Source organism: Equus asinus, chromosome 22 (assembly GCF_041296235.1).
Source record: "Equus asinus isolate D_3611 breed Donkey chromosome 22, EquAss-T2T_v2, whole genome shotgun sequence".
In the NCBI taxonomy this organism is placed as follows: Eukaryota; Metazoa; Chordata; class Mammalia; order Perissodactyla; family Equidae; genus Equus; species Equus asinus.
Window position 1 is genome coordinate 22,552,446 of NC_091811.1, and position 20,366 is coordinate 22,572,811.

A 20,366-nucleotide genomic window follows, 5' to 3' on the forward strand; every position below is an offset into this window, starting at 1 on the left:
AAGCAAATCCTACCATTTATGACAACATAGATGAACCTGGGAGATGTACTAAGTGAAATAACTCAGTTGCTGAAGAACAGAAGTACATGATTACACTTAAAGGAGATATCTGAAATAGCCAAACTTATAGAGGTAGAATGACAATTGCCATTCAAATGGGAGAAGAGGGAAATGAAAAATGTCATTCAAAGGGTTTAAAGTTACAGTAATATAAGATGACCAAGTTCTAGAGATATGCTGCACTACATAGTGCCTTATAAGTAACAGTATAGTGTTGTGCACTTAAAAATTTGTGAGAGGGTAGATTTCATGTTCAGTGTTCTTACCACAAAGATAGACACACAAAGGACACAAGCAAACTTTTGGAGGTGATAGACATGTTTATTACCTTGATTTTCATGACGGTATCGCTGGTGTATGCCTATGTCTAATCTCATCATATTGTACATGTTACATATGTGCAGGTGTGGTTTTTTTTTGAGGAATATTAGCCCGGAGCTAACATCTGCTGCTAATCCTCCTCTTTTTACTGAGGAAGACTGACCCTGAGCTAACATCTGTGCCCATCTTCCTCTACTTTATATGTGGGACACTTACCACAGTATGGCTTGAGAAGCAGTGCATAGGTCAGCACCCAAGATCCTAACCTGAGAACTCCCAGCTGCCGAAGCAGAACGTGCAAACTTAAACGCTGTGCCACTGGGCCAGGCTCTGTGTAGGGTTTTTAAAAAAATAACTGGCCAGCAAAGCCAGAGGTGCTGAAAACCACCAGTAAAACTGCATCTGCTTGGTCTCCATGAAGATCCCACCACAAGCAGAGGCCTGAGTGTGCTGAGTCCACAGGCACCTGGGCCTCAGGCAGCCACCCCAGTACCCAGCACAGCGACTGCCTCCAAAGTGGCCGCTGGCCTTGCTGCAGCCTGCGGGCCGTGCTCCTGAAGCCCCACCTGTGCCGTTTTTGCTAGATCAAGTATCCTTCAATACATCTGTAAAAGATGTATAGTACTAAAAATAAAATTTTTTGCTCTGGTCTATGTGTAATAAATGTCCATCGATTGGTTTAGCATGAAATTTCCTTGAGCAATTTGTGTGATAAATTGATGGCATTTATGCATTTTAACAAGATTTTCCCTTCCTTTCCTCCATATGCCAGTCAAGAAATAATTTTACTGTGTGAGTTGCAGCTTTGTCTTTGCTATAAGAGAAAAATGAGATGCATTAATGGGAGCTTAATTGCATAGAGGTCAATAAGATAGTTTGATTTGGCCGCAAAACAAAAATAGGCATAAGATTGCAGAGAAGTCTCCAAACATGTGCATGTAGTATTTCTTCCATTAAACAAAAGCCAGCACAAGGCCAGTGTTCTTGCCTGGTATAACTATTCTGGTGCAGGCATTTCTTTCTCTAAATTGCTAAGGGGAAACAAACCTCTTACTGTTGTAAGTGTTTTCCAATTGAAATAGTTGCTCACCTATATTAGCCTACAAACTATTATTTCCAGTTAAAATAGTCATTTTTGTTCACATGCTTTGTAACCTCAATGATGTTATCTCGTTACCAAACTGTTAAAACAAATAAGTCATCAACTACCTAGACAATATGAAAAATAAAAATGCCACTGTGACCACATTGGTTTCGAAGTCCCCTGACTAGAAGGGATGTTGGGTGAGCAACATATCAACCCTCCCACCACAACATCAGCTTCTCAGGTTATTGTGCCAGCTCTCCTTACAGCTAAACATCTTGGGGAAAGAAGTTGTGCACACTTGCTTTGCCCATATTCTCACTGCCTACTTATCTCATAAGCCATTGCATTCTGACTTTTGTGTTTTTGTTACCACACCATTAAGATTGAGTTCTAAAACCAAGGTCACAAAGGATGTCCTTGTAGTGAAATGTAATGGACATTCTTTAGTATTAACATATTTATCACTCCATCATTCTTGAAATAATGTATTCCAGTGGTTTCTGAGACTGATTTCCTTCTTTTATTTTCTCTTTACAGGAACATAACAATAGATTCTTCTCAGTTTCCTTTTCTCCTTACCCATAACTTCAGTACTGAAGCAGCTCAGGTCTGGTGCTACTTTTTCTCAAACCACACGCTGTCCTGGTCAGTGTACTCTCTTAACATCTTGTCATAGGAAAGTAAAGGGATATATTATAGCCATTGTGCCCTTTTTTGAGCAGAGGGGTTGTCTTCCAACTGATTATCACATGACTGTTTTTCATTCCTTTCTTTTGAAAATGTGCAAACTATGTAAATAATATAAGCAAAGTGATGTCTATTTAGGTCTATTCTTTTCTACTTGCTACTATTTCCTATTTTCAGCAAAACAGTCGTTGAATGTGTTTTTTAAAGTGATAAGCGGTTTAAATTATGATTTGCCTCAACAAAAGCTTAACATAAGTCTGGTTGGTGCTGAGGAAACTGAAATGTAGAAAAGAAGATTTACATTGATTTAATGCTGCCAGCTTGTCGATTAATATAAGCCCCTCAGACTTTCCTGACTTTCCTTTTATATTTTTTCTACACACATTTCTGGAACAACGAAACACGTTGGTCGACACAGGAATAACTGCTCCATTGTGTGTTCTCTCACTTCCTACGTTATTGGTCACTTGTGTGTTTATTTACTTTCTTTCTGACTCATTCACAGGCTAGGAGACATTAGGGCAACATGATTCTGAATGTGTAACAGCAGAGCACTTTTCAAAAGTGCCTTTTATTGATTTTCCTCTGTTTCATTTGAGAGTATTAAATAAAAGCTCTCTTTGCTATCAAAAATATAATTGCTAAAGGAATTTTATTTGTGAGAATTTTTATGCTAGCTCCATATGTTTTATGTTGACTATATATATATGTGAGTTCAACAGCAGAAATGTACAAAATAGTAGAGTTTGAGCATTTTCTTCTCACTAAGCCCACTAAGGTTTGTTTTCAGAGTATGTACAGATACATCAAAATTATTATGCCTAAAACTTACCATTTTTGACTTCCAGAAATCTGTCCTTTCTCTTCTAACTCCCACTCCCCTGAATGGTGCCGTCAACCAACTAGCTGTCCAGTCACATCACTTCACATCAATTCATGGATTTAATTCATTATTCTAAACCTCTCATTCAAACATATAAAAAAAAATACCCCTTGTTTATTCCACCTCCTTTCATTCAGGACTTGAATAGTTAGTTAGTATACATTTCTATATAATGGACAGTGTCTACACACTCTAGAATAGATCTTGATGCTTTCCAATTCCCTTTATACCTTGACCTCTATTCACTACTCTATAATCAACATCTCTCTTTTTGATCACTGTAATAAGGTCTTCATTGTTCTCCCTGCCTGCAACATTTATCCTAGTTCATTCACTGTTCATGTCATAGCAATTGTTTTGATAAATCAAATATCCTCCTTAATCATAAGAATGTTCCTTAATGAAAACTTCAAGCTGAAAAATATTATTGAGTAGTTAAAGAAAAATCCATACAGGGGACTAAAACAACAGGACCAGAGTGGTAGGAAGAAAACCAGAAAGAACAAAGCTGTTAAAGTAAGATAATACTGAGTGTCAAGAACAATGGAATAATTAATCTAATAAGATGCTATCGATAGATTGAGTAATGTATGTGTGGAAATAAATTGGATTAAAAACAAACATACTGCTTAGAATAGAGCCAGAGTCATAAAAAGCACTCAAAATGAATGAACAAATGAAAGAATGAGTGAATAACAAATAATCATTAGTGTCTTTAACAAGAACAGTCTCAAAAAAGAGGATAAAAGGGAAGCCAAGTACCAATGTTCTGAGTAATATTTGAAAGTGAGAAAGTACATAATCATAGTAGATGCTTTGCTCAAGCACTGTTATTTTGAAGAGAAACTGTTAAGGGGTAATTAGAAAAGGCCGTGAGTTTAAGGGGAGGGAGAGAAATGTAGGGGCGTGCTTATGTCTTGAAGGTTGTGCATTTTAAATGCAAGTGCTGAGATGTATGTGATAGACGTTAATTAATGAAATGAACTTAAAACGGTGCAGGAAGAACAGAAGATGGATCGGTCAAAAGCAGCCTTTCACAGGAAAGATCACTTTTTTGCAAGAGGAGAAGCAAGAATATAAGAATGTAAGTGAACTTGATATATTTAAAATTTGCTAAGAAGACTTCTGCAAGCAACTTGGAAAGGAGATGATTTCAGAAATTTGTTTTAATTGAATTTCATTTTTCCTATTTTGCTTTATGCTACCTATTGATATTTCCTTGTATTTTTTACATCATTTGCATGTCATGTTAAATCATTTATCATAAATTTCTCATTATATTTGTTCTGAAGATTTGTTTCCACAGAGTGGCAATTATAAATAGATTTTGAAATGTGAAAAATATCCAAAAGGACTAAGTATTCTTGACAAATAATGTTTATTAGTTCATTTGCATAATTTTCACAAAATCAAAAAGTTCTGAATTTCTAAGTTTTCTGTGTTACACTATTTCTTCTGTAACTACGCTGTGACTCTGTCATAAACTCATTTATCAGTATGTATCTTGAAAAAGTGGAGTTACAAATAACGTGAAATAACAATAGCAATAAAGGCAGGCAGATCATAACTCAGGAATCTTATTGAGATGTGAATCTCATAGCTTTTCCTTTAACCTTCTTCTGATGTTTTAGCACAAACAGAGTTCTCACATGTGTGTGAAGAGAACCTGGTACAGTTATCATACCAATGGTGTGCGCATTTACATACACACATTCCTATGGGAATCCAGACACTGCTCTGATAAATCCCCAAGAAATTTAGAAAACACAAGCTACTGGCCATATTCACTCTATTTGAATTAAATAGCAGTACTTAGGAAGCTACTATGTGAAATTCATTGTATCAGTTGCTGTGAGGAACACAAGGGTATAAAAATACTCTCTCTTTCATAGAACTCCTAGAATTGCAGAAGTTCAATGCGTGAGATAGGCATGAAACTATTAAACCATGCAGAATGTGATAAGTGATATATAAAATATATATAAGTATAAATAATAGATCTGTATAGAGAAGAATAGAATGGTCTGGACCAAAAGTCATTGCAATAACATAAAAGACATGTGACCTAGGATATAAAATTTTAAGTACAGATCAACATGATGGACGCTGTTCACATATGCATGTACAGCTGCTGCTGCTGTTACAGGAGGAATATTTTACTTGTAAATGCATTAGATACAAAGGTCAACCAACATTAGTAATAAAATTAAGAATATTATATATATTATATAATGTATAGATAGATGTATAGCATATGTATAGCACAATTATATATAATATATACAATTATATGTGTGTATATACATAAAATATGTCAGGACACTTCCCTCCACTCTGATGTGTACTTCAACTTACAAAGTCACCACTGACACAAATGCCATAGGGCAGATGCTGTCAAACGCTCTGGATGAAGTTATAGAGATCTAGATTGTAGGCAGTATTTGGGATCAAATCCACAAAGAAACTGTCATTCAACAACTCTAGAGTAAATCTGATTGTCTAGTATACTCTTAAAAGGAAAAGCATATCTGCTCAATAATACAATCCTTCACAAAATGTTGAATTACCAAAAAGGACATTTGAACTGTATTAGAAAAATAAATTGCTCAAATATTTTTATGTATTCTTTATTCGTTAATTCAACATAGAATTAAGTATTGTACGTGTCCAATATTGTACCAAGTTTGATGTACAGAAGAACTTTCAGATTACAAAATTCCACCAATTAAAATGATCTAATGTGAAAATAAGAATAGACTCACAATTTGATGGACTAGTATAGAGGAGTCCAGGAAAATGCCCAAGTATATTTACACAAAAGATATTTATACAAATTATGAAATATTTAAGTAACTCATTTGAATATTATTTCAATATTGAATTTTAATAAATGATAAACATAGCATTAAAATCAGGGATGAAAGAATAATGAATCATTTAAACTGTGCTCTGACAATTGACTACCTAATTGAAATACATAGAGTTAGAGACACATAATTTTATTTATATGTGTGCAGAAACATATATGCTTCAGCATTCTCCCTCACATCCCAAAATAAATTTCAAATGAATGAAGACAATTTTAGTGTGCTTTCATGTTAAACATTTCTTTACATATTAAAAGCATAAACTTAAAGATAAAAAACTAAAGGGAAAAATTGATATTGATGAGAGATGCCTGAAAGAGAGACCACAAGCTTAATATACAAGGAATGCATACTAAGAAATAAAAGATAAATATGATAAAAAGGAAGAAGACACAGCCTCAGTAAACATCAGAAGAATATGACTTAAAAGAATCAAATAAAAATAACCAGCCATCAAACTGTCAAAACTTTGAAATATTATCTTACATTGGTGCAGAGTGATGAAATAGCTTGCTATTACATTTGATGCTAGAGTTGTCTGATGAAATGTTTCTGGAGCTCAATTTCACAATATGTGCTTAAAAATCATTGAAAAAGCTCAAACTCTGAGGCATAGAAATAACACTTCTGTGCATCTTCCCAATGAAAATAGCAGAAATGTCCCCAATTTTGTGTGTAATGGTGTTCTTCTCAATATTACCTTTATTACCAAAAAGCAAAATCAAACAAATCATCTAATAGAAGCATATTTAAACAAACTATGAATTATTTAAATAATTTTACTGTTTATACCATTGGTCACAGTCCAATATAAAATAAAACAAAAGCAAGAAACAAAACCATCTAAATTCTGTCCCCAGTAATCTTTTCTATTTCATCCAACTCTTTAAGCAAAAGACATTGAGACCATGAGAAAAGCATAAAGAACTGGATCAAGTACTAGAAACTGACAGTCCAGGAGAAGGAGAGGAGTCATCCTCCCATTTATATTTGTCCTCTTTTTGATAAGACAAGTCAAGCATGATTTACCACAAGTAACTTCATGATATTCTGCGTGGAACTAAATACACAATGGTGGTTCCCTAATACTAAAAGCCATTAGAGATGAGAAACATGGAACTTGTGTCAAGAGAGAAGGGAAGGATCATAAAAATAACGCAGTCTATATATGCTCACTGAAAAATGAAACATGAGGAAAACACTTCAGTAAGCACTCGAGTCTCTATGCATTTCTTGAACCATGAACTAAATACAAAGAAGAATGAACAGATATCAAATAGAAAGTTTTATATTCAAGAGTATACTATACCACAATATGAATTACTTTTCTTAACTCGTTTGATCCTTTACTCAACTCTGTTCCTGTTCTTCATGCATAAGATATATCTTTGAACAAAAACGACAAATATCCCAGCTTCATGGAAATTGGGGCAGATAAAAAAAGCTATACATGTAAATTATATGGTATGTAAGATGATGAGAAGTGCTATAAAAATTACAAAAGAGTAAGAGGGACTCAGTACAGAGGATGGTATCTAGGGGACACCGATACACAGGTTGCAATTTTAAATGGGGTTGTCAGGTCAGGCGTCATTAAGAAGGTGATCAGAGAACAAATACTGGAAGGATGTAAAGTAGTTAGCCATGGCTAGATCTGAGAGAAAAACACTGCATGCAGAGGGAACAATGAATGCAAATGTCCTATGCTGAGGGCATGACGGGTATGTTGGGAAAAGAAAGGAGTGCTGAAGTGGATCATACCTGAGAAAGATGAGTAAAAATTAAAGCAAGACAGTGTCCCTTTCACTGGTTTAGAGCTGCAGGTAAGCCCTTCCTTTGACTGGTACCTACTAGATGTTTGTATCCCAGAAGTACAGAAGAAAGTCAATCTTACCATCAATCTGATCTTTTCCATCTCTAAAAACATAGCATTCAAAATAAGGCAGAATTAGAAGTTTAAACAAGAGACTATTTCATGGTTTGGTGGTAGCATTGGTCTCTATTTGACCCAAGGATTCAGAAGAGGTCCACGCCTGTCTCCTAGGAAAGAAAATATTTATAACTCAGAACCCACAAAACCACACACACAACACCTTATGGCCTTCTATCTTATCCCTCTTAAAAGAATGAGGCTGTTATTAAGAATTATTGCCAACTCAGAGTTTTCTAACTTCCAGATTACTTTGTTGGCATTTAGTTCTTATAAAGCATCAGTGAAATACAAATTCAGTTTCACAGTCAATTTAGGATTTCTACATGGGAGAAGAGGACCTAACTTTAGACGAGAGTACACATTGCACCTGATTTTTGTACTGTGTCAAAAGTTACAGTAATGATAATGATCAAGTGCCAAAATGTACAAATGATTTTACTCCAGTCCCCTTCCCTACTAAATTAGTTTTATCTCTGGCTGAAACATTTGATTACTTAGAAACTGGCCTTTTAATGTGACCAACCACTAAACGATTCTCAAATGGTTGATTTAAGTGTTCTGTAGTGCCTGGGTGCCTCACAAATAAACAAACAAAAAACACCCTAACATTTTAATGCAAGGCCTTTGTCAAATTTACAAATTTACAAAATTTTGTATAAATGTACGAAATGTATCTATCATGAATATGGACCATTTTCATATGACAATTTAATGAACACAATAGAAGCTTTATGATTACTCTAGTATTTCAAATGCGTCTCCTTAAAGAGACATTTAGAAACTATAAAAACACCATTGATGGGGCCAGCGCAGTGGCACTGTGGTTAAGTGCGCACGTTCCGCTTTGGCGGCCAGGGTTCACTGGTTCGGATCCCGGGTCAGACATGGCACCACTTGGCAAGCCATGCTGTGGTAGGCATCCCACATTGAAGTAGAGGAAGATGGGCATGGATGTTATCTCAGGGCCAGTCTTCCTCAGCAAAAAGAGGAGAATTGACAGCAGATGTTAGCTCAGGGCTAATCTTCCTCAATAAAAGCCTCAAAAAACAAACACCATTGATTTTCAGATAGTCAAGTTCTGTTTCCTTACTCCATGAACCTCTTGGACATACCTCCACTGTACACCTTGACACTTTGGTTTATTTTTGGTTTGTATATTTTCTTGAAACCTCCCAAGAGCAGGGTTCCTATTATATTTATTGTTGATCACTAGCCTGGTGTCTGGCATGTAGTGAGCATTGAGTAAATGTGAATAAACAAAGGAGTGAATATTTCAATTAATTAGTGTAGGAGGCTATATTTGATAAAGGTGAAATTCATTCAGTTTCAGAAGATGCTTTGAAGAACTAAAAGAAGCAAGAAACCATCAAAACTGCCGTGCTGGTTTGTTAGAGAGAGCTCTTACTGCATTATGGAACCAAGCATTTTAGGACCACATCAAGAAAAGCAATGCAGCTTTCTGTAATGATAGTTTGTTCTAGCTCTAATATCACCTTTATTTTAGTCAAGAACTTTTTGGACCTGAAAACATTATTCTGTGTTTTAGAAAGAGTCAATCCATTGATTAAGGCTCTTCATTTTGCTTTCAGATGTCTGAACACTTTGAGAGTCTAAGAGAGAGAATTCAAGACATATATAAAATACATAATCAATCATAAAACAGTAGCTCATTAGATTATGACGTTTAAATTTTATAGTATTTTTTCCTTCATAATGTTCCGCATAAATGTTTTCAAATCTATAAAAAGATATTTAGTTAACAATGTTTTAATTTATCCTCTATTATTTCTAATGTGTATGCCTAAATCTAAAATATCATCTCAATTCTTTATAAGATTGAATGTGTGTAAATATTAAAAGGACAAAAGTTCAACATAATTAAAATGTCAACAACAAAACCCTGCATCATGAATGACTGATTTAATATGTAGATTTCACTTCCTAATCAAAATTTCAGAATTTTGAGATTCCAACTAATGTTACCAATAAGATATACTAATTTTAAATAACCAGTTGCAAATAATTTTAATAATAATAAGCACATTATATTGATCTAATAATCCATTGCAACTGTCAAGATCTTCTGTAGAAATAGCAATCATACAAACTCCCTTGAAAAATCTGCAGTTATCGAGAGCTCACAAGGTCAAGTTCATCCATATAGTAAAAAGTTGTGATGCTTTCATGTTATTTTTTCCTCTTCTCTGTTCAGAGTGGCAATAAAACATTTACTAAAAACTGTTATCTGAAATATGTTTAAAGAAATATGATAATCTCACAGTCTCTTCCTTTTTTCCCTCAATTAATCAGACAGACTGATAACCACAGAATCCACAGACCGAGAGCAGCTGGCTGGATTCCCATCAGCACAGGAGTTATTCCGTACAGAGAAAAGGGAAAAGGAGAAGCAAAGAAACAAACTGAGTGATAATCAGGGAAAATGTGTGCATTACTCTGTGCTACTAGACTGGAGAGAGAAAAAACTAAGAGGATGTGTGGAAAATAACTAACGTAGCAGACCTCATTGCTATCCCTGAACGGCCTTCTTAGAAGATTGGCCTTGGCTGGTGTCTGGAAATTTAGATTTCCAGAGGATTCCTACCACCATTAACCGGTAAGAATGGCTCACTATGGCTAAACTGTTTGTGTGAACAATATAGTTTCTGTTGAACACCTGCTTTCCTTCTGGAAATCTGGAATTTTGTTACATGCTGGACGGAGGCTGCCAATGTGATCAATCTCCAACATAGACTTTGAACATTGATTCGCTAGTGAGTTTGCCTGGTGGGCAATATTTGACATATTGTCACAACTTGTTGCTAGGGGATCTCCTGTGACTTCTGTGACTCTTAGAGAGGACCCTTGGAAGCTTGAGCCTGGCCTCCCCGACACCTCATTTCATGTGCCTTATGCTTGTTATCCTTTCACCGTTGTAAATCTGAACTCTAAGTACAACTGTAGACAGAGTCCTGTGAGTTTTCCTAGTGAATCATCAAACCTGAGTGTGGTCTTGGGGACCTCCAGCACAGATGAAAATTTTACATACAAGGTATTATTAAATATCTGTAAATACAAGGTAGAAAATTTCACCTCAGATTACACTATTCCCATTAATACAATCAAATATGAAAAGGCTTAATTATTTTAAATCTATGATATTATTAAGATAGAATTCTTGTTTGAACTTGTTACTTAGTGGAATAGTCCCCTCTTAAAGAATTACTGTAAATTTGATGGAACATTTAAACCAGGTGATGTTTGCTTTAGGCCTAATACATCTATAATTTTATTAAATTTCACAAAAATATGTTATATCCCCACATTCTAGAAGCTAAACTTTCAGACATCATTTTTTTAGAATCACTTTGCTTATATGTTTATTTCTCTCAGAAGTAAATTTATATACCCCAGTATATGGAAAAATAATTATCTCATACTACAGAAGAATCCCACTTTTCAAACAAGACAAATACCTGCATCAAAAAGAATGGTTATGTTCATGATCTATGTCCAAGTCATGCTTTAATTTTCTGAAAAATATAACTCTGCAACTATCAACCTGGGGCAATTTTTCCCCAGGTGACATGTGTAAATAACTGAACACATTTTTGGTGTTATAGCTGTGGGGCCAGTGCTATTGGCATCTCGTGAGTAGAAGCCAGCGATGCTGTTAAACATCCCACGGTTCTACACCTGGTCCAGCAACTGTAAAAAGATAATGTTATAGAAAGAAAATGTTTTGAAGAATAAAGCAGTTGAATTTAGATGTATTTTAAAGGAACCAGGGATTGAGCAGGCCTCAACCTAATACAGCTTAAGACTTTAAAACTTTATTATTCAAAATCTCGTTCAGATAAATGTGGGAATGATGGACAATTAGTATTCACATATTTTCACTTAGCTAATACTAGTATAGTTTAGAGGCGGACTTAAATATCTCACTAAGTATAGTTTTTATTTAGAACCCAAAACATTACTGTCTATTATAGAGATTTTATTTAGAATATTAGTATTTGTCGTGTTGGTCACAGTGGTGATGATGGTCTTTTTCTTTAACGTGCAATGTTTGGATTCTGTGCAAAATGGGCATAGCCCTTTAAATTATTTTGCCCAGTCATCTCCTCTGTTAAAAAATTGCGTATCTCCACAGTAAGAGATGCAAATGGTGAAGCCTAAAGCAAATATGAACCGCCTCCTCACATCTTCACGAGTAGCTGACAAATGTTGGAGCCTCTTGTGTAACCAGAACAGATGAGATATAGAGCCCAGAAGAATCCTCTTGTGTCCCAGCTCACACACATCTATTCTTCTTACTTCTTCTATTTGGACCAGACTCTACCGCCAGCAGAAATTCTACCACACTGACACAGGTGTCACCAACTATATCTATATTTTAATCATATCTATATTAAACAATTAAATAATGATTTAATCACTCTCAGCATATCTCATAGCATTATTTGATTGGATGTACAGTGCATAAAGAATAAAGATTTTTGAAAACAACCCAGTAAATTTAATCTTGCGGGCAAACGAGTTGATCAATTCAGGTTTAAAAATTATCTCACAAAGTGAATTACCTCCTATAATTTTTAATGGTTTACCATTGAATTTAGATGATAGTTTAGCTAGCAAATATTTCAGTGTATCTCTTGGATTAACCAAATGCGGTAATAGAGCAAATGGTCACGTCAGTGACGGCAGAATATAAGTAAACAATTTTTTAATCAATGGTTATTTTTTCCTATCTGTACAGTAATATGTTTTTCTATTGCACATCCACATCTAGACTTTATTTAAATGAGATTCCTGATATATTCCAGACTTGGTAAAGGATTTTTAAAGGTAATGTAATATATTTCTGTACAACCGTGTTTTCTCACACGAAGTTATCTTTTTTAAATGTTATAAGTGAATTTTATGAGCACATAAAGGCCTATATATTTTTCACCGTATTATAAAAGATAACAATGGAGCATAGTTCTCTCAGGAAATAAAAATATCTAAACATTGCTTAATTTGATGATACACTGGCAAACTGTTGAGGTTAAGAATTTTTTAAATTTTTATGTGATCAGAATTCTATTCCATATAAATTTCTTTGGTTGTAAAACTAATATTTAAAATACCTCAAAAAATAATTTTTTTCAAAAATTTTCAAGTAAAATTCTTTGCTTTTAACTTATGCCTTCAAATACTATGGGCACAACACAACCCAACCCACAGGAGTACAGTGAAAGTAATTTCAGTCTGAATTGCAAGGCATTCATTTTTAGCACCATGTTGAAAGAGACATCAACAATCCTTTAGAAGATCATGAGAAGCAAAATTGTCTTTTGTCAAAAAAAAAATGGGGCCGGGCTGGTGGCGCACCGGTTAAGTTTGCATGTTCCACTTCAGCGGCCAGGGGTTCATTGGGTCAGATCCTGGATGCGGACATGGCCCCACTTGGCAAGCCATGCTGTGGCAGGTGTACCACTTAAAATAGAGGAGGATGAGAATGGATGTTAACACAGGGCAAGTCTTCCTCAGCAAAAAGAGGAGGATTGGCAGCAGAGGTTGGCTGGGGGCTAATCTTCTTCTTCTTCAAAAAAAAATAGTTAAAAAAAAAACCAAAATAGTAAAGATAAACCAGGAAAAATCAGGAGAGAACATGAAAGAGAAATTTTAGAATAACCCATTATGTTACACTATCTATCTCTCCAGTACAGATGACTCATAAAAATTTTCTTGTCGTTTTCTGGATAAGGAAAATTTTTAAGTGTAGTATAAATATTTCATAGATCATAGCATTGTTACCCTTTTAGAATTAAATAGCACCTTTGGAGTACTCCAGGTAGTGGGTGAAATGCTGATACCCAGCAACTGAAGAGAATGTTGATAACTGATAATTTTAAGAATGGGAAAGAAAATAATCTGAAGCAAAAATCTTTCTTGGAAGAAAATTGCAAAGTAAAATCATACGTCAGTAAGTAATTGGCACGAAAAACTGATTTCAATGATATACAGAGAACCCAAAAAGGACAAAACCTGAAAACTTAGTTTTATTAAAAAATTGTCAATTCGTGTCTTTTAGAATCCTCTCTCGAAATTTTTCAGAGGTAAATGAAAAACATACAACATATACATAGGTGAAACATCTTCCTTCCAACAAGCAGATGCAAAAAGAAAGTGAGTAATGTTTTCTTCAATCCCTACTGAATCCTGATATTATTTTCTGCTCCTTGTCAAACACTTTCTCAAAAGAATTTCATTATATTAGCAAGTGAAACATTATAGCTTATTTTCAAGATTTTGTCATTTACAAGAGTTACCTGATGGGCTTAACCTAATAAGAAGACCATTACATAGATCCCCTTTATTTGGAAAAAATCCTGTTCTGTCAGCTCTTTGTGCATATTCATAACCTGCAAACTTTCTGAGAAGCACTGTGAATATGAAGTGCTAACCACACCTTTGTTTTAATCTCCAGAGATAAAAGCGCAGCTAATTTACTCAGGAGTGAAAACATATGCTTTGAACTCCAATCAGACAAAGATAACAAGAACTGAACCATCTAAAGCAAAAGGTTGAGCTTATGCGGAGGACCTTTCTCACCTGTCCTCCTAGTGTGTAGCCCACGTGTATGTGATTCAAGCAAAGTAAGATAGAAACGAAAACGCAGTGCTGAAAATGAAATACCCATGGTTAGTCTAGTCCAGAAAATTAATGTAGTTTGGGTGCTATCTACATACATTCATAACCAAGCAAGTCAAGCAGGAAAATTATTGATTTTCTGTTTGTTTTTAAATAATTGTGAATCTCCTGATATCACTGTTTACTCACTCTATGAAGCCTCAGAAATTATTATTTGATACATATTTGTGACTATAATTTCTTCTGTGGAATATCTGTGGCTATTTCTAATCTTGAAGAACAGTAGTGAGGCTCCAACAGGAAAATTGTGGATGCTTATAGATGTAAGCAAGTGTATGATATTTATAAAATAATATCGGCTGATTGTAACTCAATAAAAGTGATTTATACAAAAACATTTTAGAAGTATATTCACATTTTTAAAACCAAGTTCATATGCCTAATATTCCACTTTGTATTCATAAATCATTGAGATGAATCAGGGTATTATTTTGGTAAATTAAAATGAGTGACTTCACTAGGAGATACTTGGTAACAGAACAGAGAGTAGAACCTAAGATTTTCACTCCCAGTTCACTGTTCCAAGTGCTCAGTGTCCCTTTCCATTCATAATTTTAAGTTTGAAGATATTCAAGAGTTAGGGTCTTGAATTTATGGGAAAGTCTCCCTCTAAACCCTGCTCTTTAATTCAGTCTTTCCTCTACTCTTCTTCTCATTCTCTCTTTTTCTCTCTGGACGGGATCTTTGGTTCCATTTGCCTGGTGTCTCACTGTAGTGATTCTTGGAATCTTCTGTTCCTTTCTTATTTTAACAACTGGAGTCTTGGGCTACAAGGGTAACTTAAACAAGATCTGTGGCCTGAACCAAATATCTTCTCTTTTAGGTCTTACTATTTTTACTAGTCTTCCTTTCCTGCTACTTCCACAGCTGAGAGCTCCAGTTCTGCCATGGAAACCCTTCCACCTTCACCATTAACGTAATCACTACGCCATTTACCAAGCTCCTCAAAAGCTTCCTATGTCTTCTCTAGTTATAGAACCTGGATCATATTCAGAATATTTCCAGGAAAGGATGTAATTGCGGTTTTGTTGATGGATTCTCCTTTGAGATTCTGACAACATGGCAGATAAAATCAAAAGAGGAAAAACTGAAAACCTCTTCCACATTATGGATTTCCAATATCCTTGTCTTTACATTTGAGTCAGCATCTACCCATTGAGGATGAACTCAGTATCAGGTTCAACTTTTTTTAAAAATCAGATTGAATCTGTATCTCCACTTGGTCATATGCTACTTTGACAGACTGAATGGCCTATTTTAAATAATTAGCATAATAACTTGTATGAAAGTATTGCAACTGCCATTTTTAAGTGCCTGTGAGATAGATATATATATATATATATATATATGTATATATATATCTGCTTTTGAACAGGAAAAAATCCATTTTTCTCATTAAGTATACTTATTAATACTTAGTCTTAGTCATTAAAATGATGCAAACATTTCTGGGCTAAAGATCAGAGACATATCATTTTCAGAGTGGAGTCAGGTAGCCAGGGTTTAAGCCCCAACTCCAATTATTAATTAACTGAATAATCTTACAAGCCTCACTTTCCTCATCTACAAAATGGAGATAATGACATCATCTCATAGGTTTGTTATAATGATAAAATGTGAAAATATCTGTGTGTCAGTCAGAGTCCAGCAAGCAAAACAGAAATCTCCCTGAGTATTTACAACAGAAGGAATTTAATTCAGAGAATTGATTAAGCAATGTGACAAAGTACTACGATGTGACAAAGTGAAAAAGATGCTAACAAACCACTTCGGAGTCGATAAGGAAACTCATAACTTAACAATACCAGGACGCCTCTACTACTCTCTGAACTAGGAATAAGAGAAGGAGGTGGCTTTCCCGGAACAAGGCCACTGGCAGATGCTAGGACCACAGAAGTTCTGTCTAATGAGAGGATCATGGAAGCAATGTAGCCATTGCTAGAGATGCAGCCTAAAGTAGAGAGGGGTTAAAACTACTCTGGCTTCTCCCTTCCCCCATCCTCCAAATTCCTATTAGCATCTCCTCTTGACAAAACCCACCTTGAATCCAGAAACCTGGTTTTACAGAACACACCTTTACACCTTCTCAGATTCTCAGCCTCAGCTTCATATGTCTCTCGGGTTCTTAACCACTTGCTTTTACACAGTTGTTCCTGCAATGATCACCTGCAGGGGAGGCTGAATGATTCCACTGTCTTGAGTCTACAACTGAGCTATCTAGCTCTGAACACCAATTCCAGACTCTGGTAAGCATCAGAAGGGCAGCTTACTTGTTTCCGCTTGGAATGAACTCTAACCAATTGGAGACAGAAATAGAAAGGAACTGGCACATCAATTCTTCTCCACTCCTCCCTTCCATGGACTATTTATACTTAGAGTGTTTCTGTACAGCCAGGAACCCCATGGTCACATGACCAGCTTTGTTTCTTCAAGGAGCAGTGGTCAGCCCAGGTATGTACCACCTTATATTTGTTTTCCATCCTTCCTTGCCTCACTTCCTGTTTCCCTCATTTTCACTACTCTGTAAAGCATTGCTTGCACTTAAGTTTCTCCTCAGGCTTTCTTGGGTTAAGACACTGGGAAATGCAGCCTGGAGGATTAGCTCCCCTGCTACGCAATGCTGAGCAGAGGAAGAACAGCTATAGGTCAGAGCACAAACAGGCCCAGAGTGACATATTCAAACCTCAGTGTTCATCCCCGTCCCTATATTCATGTTTAAATCTTATGTTACAACGCCATGCTTCCACTCAATATGAGGCAGCTGTCTGCTATACCACGAAAGAGACTTTCACCCTCTCCTCAACACGTAAACACACAAAGCCCAATTAGTCATTGTGTCTATCTACCTCAAACATTGGGCCTCCAAATCATATGCAGTCCCTCCTATCAGCTCTAGATGTGGCCCCTCAGAGTTTGGAAATCTGCACTGCAATGATAAAGTGCACTAACACTTCCTATACTAAATGGCACTGGAAAGAGAAGAAAAGAGATACCGTTGCTTTTCATATACACATGTCATTTGCTTATCATCATAGCCTCACTTCTGTAATAGGTCATGAAGTCATAGCTGATCTTTATCATTTTCTATTCCCACCTTCCATTCATTTTCCTCATGAGGCTAAAGTCACCACTGGTTGAGGTTCCTTATCTAGTGTGATAACTTGTTCTAAGTGTTCCTTTCCTGTTTTACTTTATATACAAGTTTCATTTAATAGGACTATCTCCATTATGTCCTCCTTCAGCTTAGGATCTCTGGGCTAATGTACTGATATAACTACCCATTAACTAATCCTTCCATACCAGGCATAATAGGGAGCTAGGATTCAAGTCTATTGGGGGACATCCCCCATTACAGAGGTTCAGTTTCTGTTGAACTCCTCCATCTTATGTCTTCTGCACTATTTAAGTTTAGGAGCTCACCTGTGAGTCTTAGTTTCTTGGCTTTACACAGTGGGCAATGTCCCACATTCTTGACTTGTCCTTTCCTTTATCTCTCTTTCTTATTTAGAAACATGATGGTTTATATCTTCTAGACATCCAATAACTATTCGCAGTATGGAAGATCTGCTTTCTATGCAGCTGATGGTCACGTGTTATCAGCATTTCTAAATTCAACAGGTTTTTCATAAATAATTTTCAATCATTCATGATTAAATTTAAACGCCTGAAATCACTTCACTATTCAATGGGAGTAGTACAAACAATGAAACATTTTGTGGGGAAGAGACTTGAGTTCTAATTTCCAAAGCAGGCAGAAGACAGGCATGAGGCCAGCTGTCCCTACACCTCCTCTCTAGGTTTGGTCTGGATCCCAATGAAGCCACTGAAGATAATATAGAATTCTCTGTTCGGTTGTATTGTAAACATCATTGCCTTTCTCACTGGTGAATGACTTATGTGGTTATTTAGAGAGAGGTTATCTGATGTGGACCAAATCCTCATTGCAAACTCCCCTGAATGGCTACAATCCTGCCTTTCATTAGATGGCACCATCTTAGGCCAGGGTTTCTTGGAAAATAGAGTCTGAAGAAAACATTATGTGATAACACTTAATGGGGGGAAGGAATGAAACCCACAGGAAGCAAGAATAAGAGGCAAAAGGAAAGGGAAATGAGTCAGGGAAGGAGGAAAAGGAAGTACAAGATGACACATTTTTGAACTGGCCACAGCTTCACAAGAAAAGAGTTTCTTTCTCATTCATGTGGAACATCTCTGGGAGCCCTTACACAAACAGTGCATCTTCAAAGAGTCCATCAAGGTTGGAGGAACGGGCTAGCAGTTCATTGGCAGCCTCTCTCATGTCTTCTTTTTCTGCTGAAAATTTGCCATGTAGGGCCTTTATATCCCTACATTTCTGGATTGTGTTACCGGAACCCTTCAGGCCACCTCCAAAAGCCACAGCCTCTGAGGGAGCTGGTCAACCTGGACACTGACTCTACCGTGGCTCCTACAAAGGTGGACATGATGGAAGCCATGCCAACATCTAGCCTTGTACAAGTTATGATGACCAAGTTTTGCAACCAGAGGTACAAAACAATCATTACTGGGGCTGCTCTGGCTAGGAATTGGGTGAGCATCCAGGTAAGTGAGACAGATGGGCTGTGAGACCAGGGAAAGCACATGAACTAGGTCCAGTATACTGTGCAGTTATGGGGGATGCTTGAACCTGCATATCAAAGCTTTATGAACTTTCTAGGTTTAATTTTGATCTCATAGGTAAAGGCCCAAATTGACAAGAGGATATACAAGCTTTCACTCTAGAAGCCAGGAAAATAAAAGCAGTTAAACACTATGTAGAAGAGAGGAAATAATAAAGATAAAAGATGAAATAAATAAGATGGGAAATGGGCAAACGTAAAAAAATTAATGAAACAAAAAGCTAGTTCATCAATGACATCGATAAAATTGATATAAATCTCTAGCTAGACTGATCAAGAGTTAAAAACACAAATACAGAAATATTAGAAATACAAACAACATCAGAAAAGAAAGGACATGATTTCAGAGAATAAGGAAATAACGGCAAATAGATAATAAGGAATTATTCTTACAGGTTGAAATGTGTCCTCCAAAAAGATAAGTTTATGCCCTGACCCTTGCACCTATGAATGTGACCTTGTTTGGAAATAGGGTCTTTGTAGAGGCAATTAACTTAAGATGAGGTCATTAGCATGGGTCCTAATCCAATATGACTGGTGTCCTCATAAGAAGAGGAAAATGAATGAATGACAGAGACCCACAGGGAGAATCTCATGTGATGACAGACGCAGAAATGGAGGAATGCAGCTACAAGCCAATTGACACCAAGTATCGACAACCACCACTGGAAGCCAGAAAGAGGCTAGAAAAGATTCCACCCAAAGTCTCAGAGGAAGCATACTCATACCTTGGTGTTGGACTTCTGTTTTCCAGAATAGTGAGAGAATACGTTTTGGTTGTTTTAAGCCGTCAAATTTGTGGTACTTTGTTACAGCAGCCCTGGGAAACTTACACAACTATGAAAAGCAATATGATAATAAATTTGACCATTTAAACAAAATGGATAGACTTCTTGAAAGATAAAAATTATCAAAATTGACAAGAAACAGAATGTTTAAATAACCCTGTCTACTAAGGAAATGGTATTCCTAATTAAATTCCTTCTCCCAAAAAAAACTTTAGACCCAGATTATGTCACTAGTCTATTTGATCAAATATCTAAGGACTGAAAATACAAACCCCACCCACTAAAAACTGATGGATATTCAAAAAAATGCCAAATGAATACATAAGGCCAGTATTTCTCCAATACGGTAAACATAAAACGACATTTTAAAAAAGAAAATAATAGAC

The 20,366-nt window shown here is 35.9% G+C and overlaps 1 long non-coding RNA gene across 1 annotated transcript; it reads left to right on the forward strand.

Annotated features, from left to right (window-relative positions):
* Positions 1-3,982: 3,982 nt before the first annotated feature.
* Positions 3,983-12,262, forward strand: LOC123287800 (uncharacterized). Its single transcript, XR_006531122.2, has 3 exons — positions 3,983-4,122; positions 10,149-10,452; positions 11,989-12,262. It is a non-coding gene; the product is annotated as an uncharacterized lncRNA (long non-coding RNA).
* Positions 12,263-20,366: the final 8,104 nt, after the last annotated feature.